At 37.3% G+C, this 7,691-nt stretch overlaps 1 long non-coding RNA gene across 1 annotated transcript; it reads right to left on the bottom strand.

The window, feature by feature from the left end:
- Positions 1-807: 807 nt before the first annotated feature.
- Positions 808-5,905, bottom strand: LOC113971925. Its single transcript, XR_003535707.1, has 3 exons — positions 5,823-5,905; positions 4,531-4,662; positions 808-865 (listed from the first exon to the last, which is right to left on the bottom strand). It is a non-coding gene; the product is annotated as an uncharacterized LOC113971925 (long non-coding RNA).
- Between the last annotated feature and the right edge of the window lie 1,786 nt (positions 5,906-7,691).

Raw genomic sequence — 7,691 nt, 5'->3', positions numbered from 1 at the left:
CTCTTGGCTGCTTGTTCATAGTCTGTGTGCTGATTCAGAGACTGAACTAATCTTTTAAAAAAAATTATCACTGTTTTGTCATCATTCATGTCACTGCTCCCTTTACTCAGTCGCCATTGTGAATAGAGTACAAATGGGTGATTCTGGAGGAGACACAGACTGTAATTATGGCAGATCTGACTTGGAGAGTCTTACGCAGTGGCAGGGCTGCTTCTGCAGAAACACTGACAGCTTGGTATTGAGAAAATATCTCTGAAAGATCTCTGGGGAAAGGAACTAGCAAAATAGGGCTTGGAGATATAAACAAAAAAATACTACCTTACAATATTTCTTACAATGTTCGAGGAAATTTGACCTCATATCTTCTTGATAGATAACACCAAAAGTATTATCTATTATCAACTTCTTCCCCCTTCAGCAAAATTTATACGCCCGTGAACTGTGCTGATACATTATTTAGCACTTACAATTGTGCTGGGTGTTTCATATATGTAAAACAATTCCCTCTCCCTTTCTTTAGAGCATGTTCCCAAAGAGCTTGCAATGTCATCTCCCAGAGGCCTATGATGCAGCTCTATATCTCACTGACAGTGGGCCAATAGCAAATTCCACCTTATTTCCTGAGCCATCCCTCTGCCAACATGTTAGCACTTAACTCTGTCAGTGCCTGAAACCTGTGGGAAGTTGGAACTCTTCACCTGATTAAAGTAGGTTTTTAAGCCTCTGTTTGCATCAGTCTAATGCATTCAGCCTTCCTTGAAAAAATCAGACAGTACCTCACACATATGAAGAATAAAGAGCTCTCACCTTTGTACTATTTGATCCCTATTTCTCTCCACCTGATTTCAGTGGGATTTGGAGCAAACTATGAGGAAAGATAAAGGAGATAAGTGAATGTGCCTTTGATGCTTTCATAAATATAGTTTACATAGGAGAATAGAAGTCTAAAATATTTTTTAGGCTGTCCTTTGGATATCCACACCTCTGAAAGAATACTGCTGACTTCATCTCTGAATTACCCCATATTTTATAAGCATATATATTCTAGTCTCTCTTTACCAGCTGCAGTCACTCTTTTTTCCCCATAAAACAGGAGCGGGGCATCATATATCAGAAAACTCTATTGTTTCCTCGTAGAACTCTATCGCCTGTGATGTAATGGCATGCCCTTTTACACTGGAGAACATTTTGTATAGTATATTTCCTAATTACTTATGAATTTGCTGCTTTTATTGTTCTATGTCACAGCCTTAACATCCTTTCTAATGCACTTTTGTGTGCAAATTAGAATAGCAAGAGTTAAGAAGTAAGACTTTCTGTACATGGTGGCGGATGTTCAGAGCAATTCAGCATGTCAAGCTGGGGTCAAATGGAAAGGGAATGTCATTACTAAATGGTAACATTTTCTGTGGGTTTTAGAGAAATTCAAATCCTTTTTTAATCTAAATTTATTTTATCTTTTTTTTTCAGGGTTAAGGGTTGGACTTCGAGTTCCTGTCAGACATTTGTATATTAAAATGATTTTACATTTAATTATTTTCTAAACTAACTTTCAAAATAGTTATTCACAGAACTGCCATACCAGAATGCAATCTATTTCACAGGACCTTTTATCCTGACTCACATATATTTTGTATGATATACTTGCCTACTTGTAAGGCATAGATTCACATATCCTCTAATTATTTTTTTAAATTCCATGCCCAGGAAGTGTCTACTGTCATTCTGGAAAAATCTGGGACACAATTCTGTACCCAATATGTATACGCCTAAATGTTGTTTAAATGTCACTCATATACTCTGAGTATTTGAGTAATAAATTTAAGCCACAATCTATTACTTCAAAATTAGAACAATAAAAGGTAAGAGGAAGGGTTGCTATCTGTGACACTCATGACAGTGGTCAGCTGCCTTGTTTTTATTTTTCCCCATTCCTGTATTCAGTGTGCAGTTAAAATTCACATTTTCCTTTAATTCTGCAGTAATATTGGAATGAATTTGAGATGGAGTAATGTATTCAAAATCATAATGGTTTAGAAAATTACTTTCTATTTTTTAGCTATTACCACAAAGTCTTGTAATACGTTATCATGAAAACCAGAAAAGAAAGGACTAGGCATGACAGGTGTGCTGTAACTTGGTCATAACTGTACTAATGTGTGTGGGATTGTGTGGCAGTAGATTATCCCATATATCTTCCCTATTATTGCCAATTTTAGCTAGTCAAGGGCAACTATCAGCACCAAAACTCTTACTTCTATGCTACCCTTTCATTTTCCTGCCTACCCAATTTTCCTCTACTTCAGCCACATGCACCTTGCTAACCCATGACCAACAAATAGTGCTGAGGTTCTACAGGACCTACTAAAGAGTGTGTGACAACGAGAAAAAAGGGGTTTCTTTCTTGTAGTACAATATCTTGCATCATTACAGACCTTCCGGTTTTCTTCCCACCTTATCCCATTCTTGCTTTGAATTCTGATTTCTCAGCAAAGCAAGCCCCAGTGGAGTGCTTATTGACACCTAAGTCATAAAAAATGTGCTGGCCCAAGAAGCAAGGGGTGGGAGAGAGACCTGAACTGAAAAATAATCTTATCTATGGCACTTTGTAAGTAAGAATCTTCCTTAGCTCAATAGGATGCTCAGAACGAAGTCCTGAATGCAGGGTCCAACAGAAAACCTAAATAGGTTGAAAAGCCAGTGGCATATACACATGTATTCCCATGTGTACACAGACATTTATGAAGTTAAGTAAGGGTGCATTGCTCATGCAAGCTACTCTGAAATGTGTTTGAAGCTTTTTAGCTTCAAACTCTCCATTACTATCTGTAACTATTTTATTTTACAAAGCTTGCAATATTTAAGATGTATAGCAGCTTGGCCTTGTAAAAATAAATATATTAATCTGGTCGTTTCCCTGTGGGACTTATATTTTATTGATAGTTAGCATTTAATTTATCCATATTGTAGAAATTCCTTGTTCTCTTACCAGTAGAAAAAAAAGAACAAGTTCATGTTGCATGTTTAAAAATATGTTTAACAAATTAGGTTTTTTTGCTTGCTTTTGCATGTTACAATTGGAAAAATTTACCTTTTTTGGCATTCTGAGACAGTGACCAAATATAATCAACTGTTTTCAAAATAATTTTTCCACCACTGAAAGGATTTACCAAGTATCAACATTATTTTTAAAATCCTATGAAGGAACAAAGGGCCTTTTATTTCTCTCATTTTAATTACTGGCATTTAAGGAGTGCTTACTAGAAAGATAAATTCCCTGATAGGGGCTTTTTGGAGCCCAGGTGTTTCTTTTTGTATGCAGCCTGTGTTTCTGCACTTCGCATCAGTAGCCCAGATCTGTAGTGAGAAGTGCTGCTTTGATTTCCTGCAAGAACCCTACCTGATACTCAGACTCCAATACTGTGTACAGAGCTGAGATGTAGGCAAGAAAAGACATCAATTTAAAGTCATGAAGATGGCCACAGTGTCATTCTTTAGCTGAAAACTTCTAATGAAAAAGAAAACGTACTAATCTTCACAGCTGTAAACTCAGACTGACTCCACTTAAGTGCATTCAGATGTCCATTGCACTAATTCTGCAGTTCCCATTAATTGACACACTCTTCCCATTAATTGATTTCTGGAGTGTAAGTATCAAAGAGAACTCGAGAAATTAAACATTCACAAAGAAAATGAAAATTTAATTTTTCTATATTTATACAAATTATTAAATTCTTAATACATTCAAACTGAGGACTTATTCCTCTCCCTTGTTGGTGAATCTAGACACATGGAAGCTGACTCACTAACAGGAGACTTTGGGCCTAATTCAATAGTTCCTTTCTATGAAGGAAAAGTAAGTGTTTTCTTTTAATAGCACAACAGGGCACATTATGCAGGACCTTCTGAGCTTTTCAAATCCCACTGCTACACTGAAGTAGTGAAGCATCTCCCAAGGATCTGTGTGCTATGCATTGAGAATACTGCTGGTTTAAAGAAAAGGAAGTATCACCAGAAAATTTAAGTTCAGCTAGCTCAGAATCCTCCTGCTCTAGGTTGACTATGCGTGATACAGAAGGAGGAATGTGAGAGACTAAGGAAGGTCAGTTTTCATGATTTAATCAGTCTTCCTGTTATACTGTCTTCTCTCTAGCCACAGAGAGAAACAAGAAGGCAAGTCAGACAGTACTGCACTGAATCACTCTCTGACATTGCCTGTAACTATTTATTGACTGTAAATGAAGGGGGGACAAACTTTTTGCCTAAATTTCCTTAGGCTTACATGGACTTAAGATTCCTGTTGATTATGCCCACAAAAAATATGATCATCAGTATAAGCAATGATAGTTGGGGTACACAACTATCTGTATTGTGTTATTGGTATATAGGGCTTTATCCAGATTGTTCTTGAAAAACAAAAAGGATGGAAACCGCACAGCCTCTCATCAGGTACTGGCAGAATGCTCTTAGATCCCTGAAATTGTCCCTTCTCCAGGCTGGAGCAGCCCAGCTCCACCAGCCTCTACTTACGGGTCAAGTGCTCCAGCCTGTTCAGCTGGAGGTCCTAAGCTGAATTGGTCCAAATTTATTGGTGTCCTCCTCACAATGGGTTATCAAAACTGGATGTAGTGTTTCAGATGTCTCACTAAGCTTCACCTCTGCCTGTATGTTTTGAAAAGAAGTTCTTAGTGAATGTGTAATTGCTTCTCAGTGCATCATCTTCGACAAATATCTGTCTAATCCATAGTCTTTTTAGAGAAAGTAAAATGAATCATTTGATATTATGGACAAGTAGAAAGTCTTTTGTCTGAATTTAAATCTGGGAATAATTGTTCAAAATTAATTTCAAATTAAAAAAGGCTAAGTAAACACTATAGTTGTTACATCCTTTCCTTTTTTTTTTTATTAGTTCACCAACGGAACAGAATTGCTAGGAAACTGTAGAGGTAAGGAACTGGAAAATCTGCTCCACGTGGGTACATTAGAGAAATTACCTGTTCCTTTGCACAGGAAAGAATCTGCTTCGTTGGGAGGTTCAGTCCTCTGGTTTAATACTCTGTTTTGTATAGGCAGTTCTTTACACAGGGAAATCTGTGACACCTCTGAAATTCTTTTAGTGTTATTGTGATATTTTTTACTATTTCTATTATATATTACATTATTTTTGTAGAGAAAATAAAATACCAGCAGTCTATACTAGATGGAAGAAAAAGTTCTGTCTTCAGGAAGAATGCCTAAGAAACATTTTGGATCTGGTGGATTATTTTTGAGATATTCTATTAGTTATTTTTTTCTGCATTCTAGAAGTGTTTTTCATGTTTTGAGTAATTTGATTCTATAAGTCTATTGTCTTAGCTTTCTCTATAAAGTAGAGAAGTAATCCAGCATATACCACAAACAAATGTATGTTTCATTTTCCAGTAAAGATCATTAATTAAAAAAGAGATATTGAGGTTCTTCAATAATTGTTATATTTTATGTAAGTGTGCATCAATTCTCCCATGCCAGAATGCCATTGAAGTCCCAGATATATTTTCTAGAAAATTTCTAGTGGTTCTAATTTTTTTATCCTTTACACCAATAATTGCATTATGAGCATGAGTAACAGATTTAGTTATATCAAGTGCATCGAACATAAAGTACTCTATCCCTTTAGTTAAGGGTGCTGTATTCAGATCTCCATGAATGGAAATGACCCAACGCTTTATTTGATAAAAAAACTGTATTAGGAAGAGAAAATTGGACTTGAATTGCTTGAAATCTTGAAAGGATTTACAATAATATGAATCAGAAAGATCACCTATAAAATTAACACCACTTACCTTCCAATTCTTGAAATTTGAAGTACCGCAGAAGAGTGGTGAAAAAGTGCTTTGCCTCATGGATTCAGAATACAAGGTCTTCTCTTGAAGAAGAAAGATAGTCCTTCTTGGTTTACGTATTTTCCTGAGGCTAAGAGATGAACTCAGTTCTATGGCGCTAAATCTGGCCAAGATTTCTCCGAGTCATGTATTCCATTTACTGCAGTACCTATGGCCAAAATAGCCTCAGGGGGGAAATTCCTCCCTGCTGAAAGTTTTCTATCGGGAGTGCTGGATCCTTGACCACATTGATGTGCTGAGCATTAAAGTTATGAAGCTGGGGAAAAGTGAAGGGAGTAGGCATTGCTTGAAGCCCTCACTCCTCTGCACTGTTCTTTGCTGGTGATCAGTGAACTGGGCCTCATTTTTCTAGTGAACGACAGGTACAAATACAACCACAGCTATGTAGAAAGCTTAAAATACTTTCTGAAAAGAAATCTGCTGTCATTTCATATTCAAAAATGATGTGATTGAATGAATGCTTCATGCTCCACTAGCTTATACCTTTATATGAATGGCCCACTGCATAGAGCAGTCTGGAGGATGCATTTGTGAACTGGAATTTCTGAAGATTCAATTTCTGTTGGAGCATTTCATCACATACACATTTATTTTAAACTTGAAATAATGAGTTGACAGCTACGTTTTTTGAGCTTCTTTATACTGGGTTAGAGCAATTTTGGGCGCTCAGGTCCCTTCATGCGGAGTGAAAGTCCACCACCTGCTTGACAATGAGGGACCTTGTCCTATTCATTACTGTGTTAACATAACAGTGTTTCATGAATGGCTAAGTAGCTCTCTTTTTAACAGCTCTATAGCTATGGCGCTACGACACTGATTTCCCTAACATCCACCATTTAATGAAAAGCCACGATTAGCTCTTCTCCCCCCGCCCCCAGGTAGGTGTTACACCACCCCCTCCAGCGCCGGGCTGTCGTGCTGCCGCAGGGGTGAGCCCGCAAGGCAGTAGGAAAGCGACACTATTAGTCAGCTCTGTCTTGACTGACCTTAGAGACCAAGGCTGGAGTTAAAAGCAGGGTAGTTGTGTATAAAGCGAAGTGTTACAGACATGTTAATAGCTTCCTCTCCCCATCCACTGTATCAGTGGAGATGCCACGTTCTCTAGTGCTCCAGTCTTAACCTGCTGGCTTTTGACTTTGCTTTGTATGAAATGAAATCCCAAATTAGAGGTTAGTTTAAAGTTAATTCAGTGTCCTCACAGTAAGGGAAAGTTCAAACAGGTTTCAAGAAAGGCTACAACCGTGCTGTTGTTGAGAGAGGTGTTCTGGAGATAAGGAAGGAGTTGTGGAGTATAAATATATCCCATATTTGTGTTTGTGTGTGTGTATCGATATCTCTATGTGAATATATATCTAAATGGGACACCTATCCAGACCTACATACATAAACATTATTTACTAATATGCTGTATATGGTTATATGTGATATATATGTCTCCCTTTGATTTGTTCACTCTATATTTTTATTTCCTTTGTAAAGGCTGTGGCATCCCGTTTGCCCTGTCTTCCAACACAGACCGTAATGTAGCATGGAAGAAACCAAAAGGGACTTTTCCCTTTCTTTTTTAACTAATCCTCCTATCCAATAATGCTTAGTGTGAAAATCCATAGGTTAAATACTGCCAGAAAATCTTTAATGGTAGCAGGATTTCCTTCTTGTTTATTTACAGGCAGTTTAAATGAAGCATTGGGCACCTTGATTTTGAAGGGTGCTTGTCACTTAGCTTTGTTTGGAGATGCACACACATTGTGTGCTCTTCTGTTTCTTAGGCGAATGGAAGTAAAACTTAGGAAAAAGAACACTATTGGT

The sequence above is a fragment of the Neopelma chrysocephalum genome, unplaced genomic scaffold (genome assembly GCF_003984885.1).
Source record: "Neopelma chrysocephalum unplaced genomic scaffold, ASM398488v2 Primary Assembly neopelma1_86, whole genome shotgun sequence".
In the NCBI taxonomy this organism is placed as follows: Eukaryota; Metazoa; Chordata; class Aves; order Passeriformes; family Pipridae; genus Neopelma; species Neopelma chrysocephalum.
Note: the sequence above shows the minus strand (reverse complement) of the source record. Positions and strands in the feature narration are given on the sequence as shown.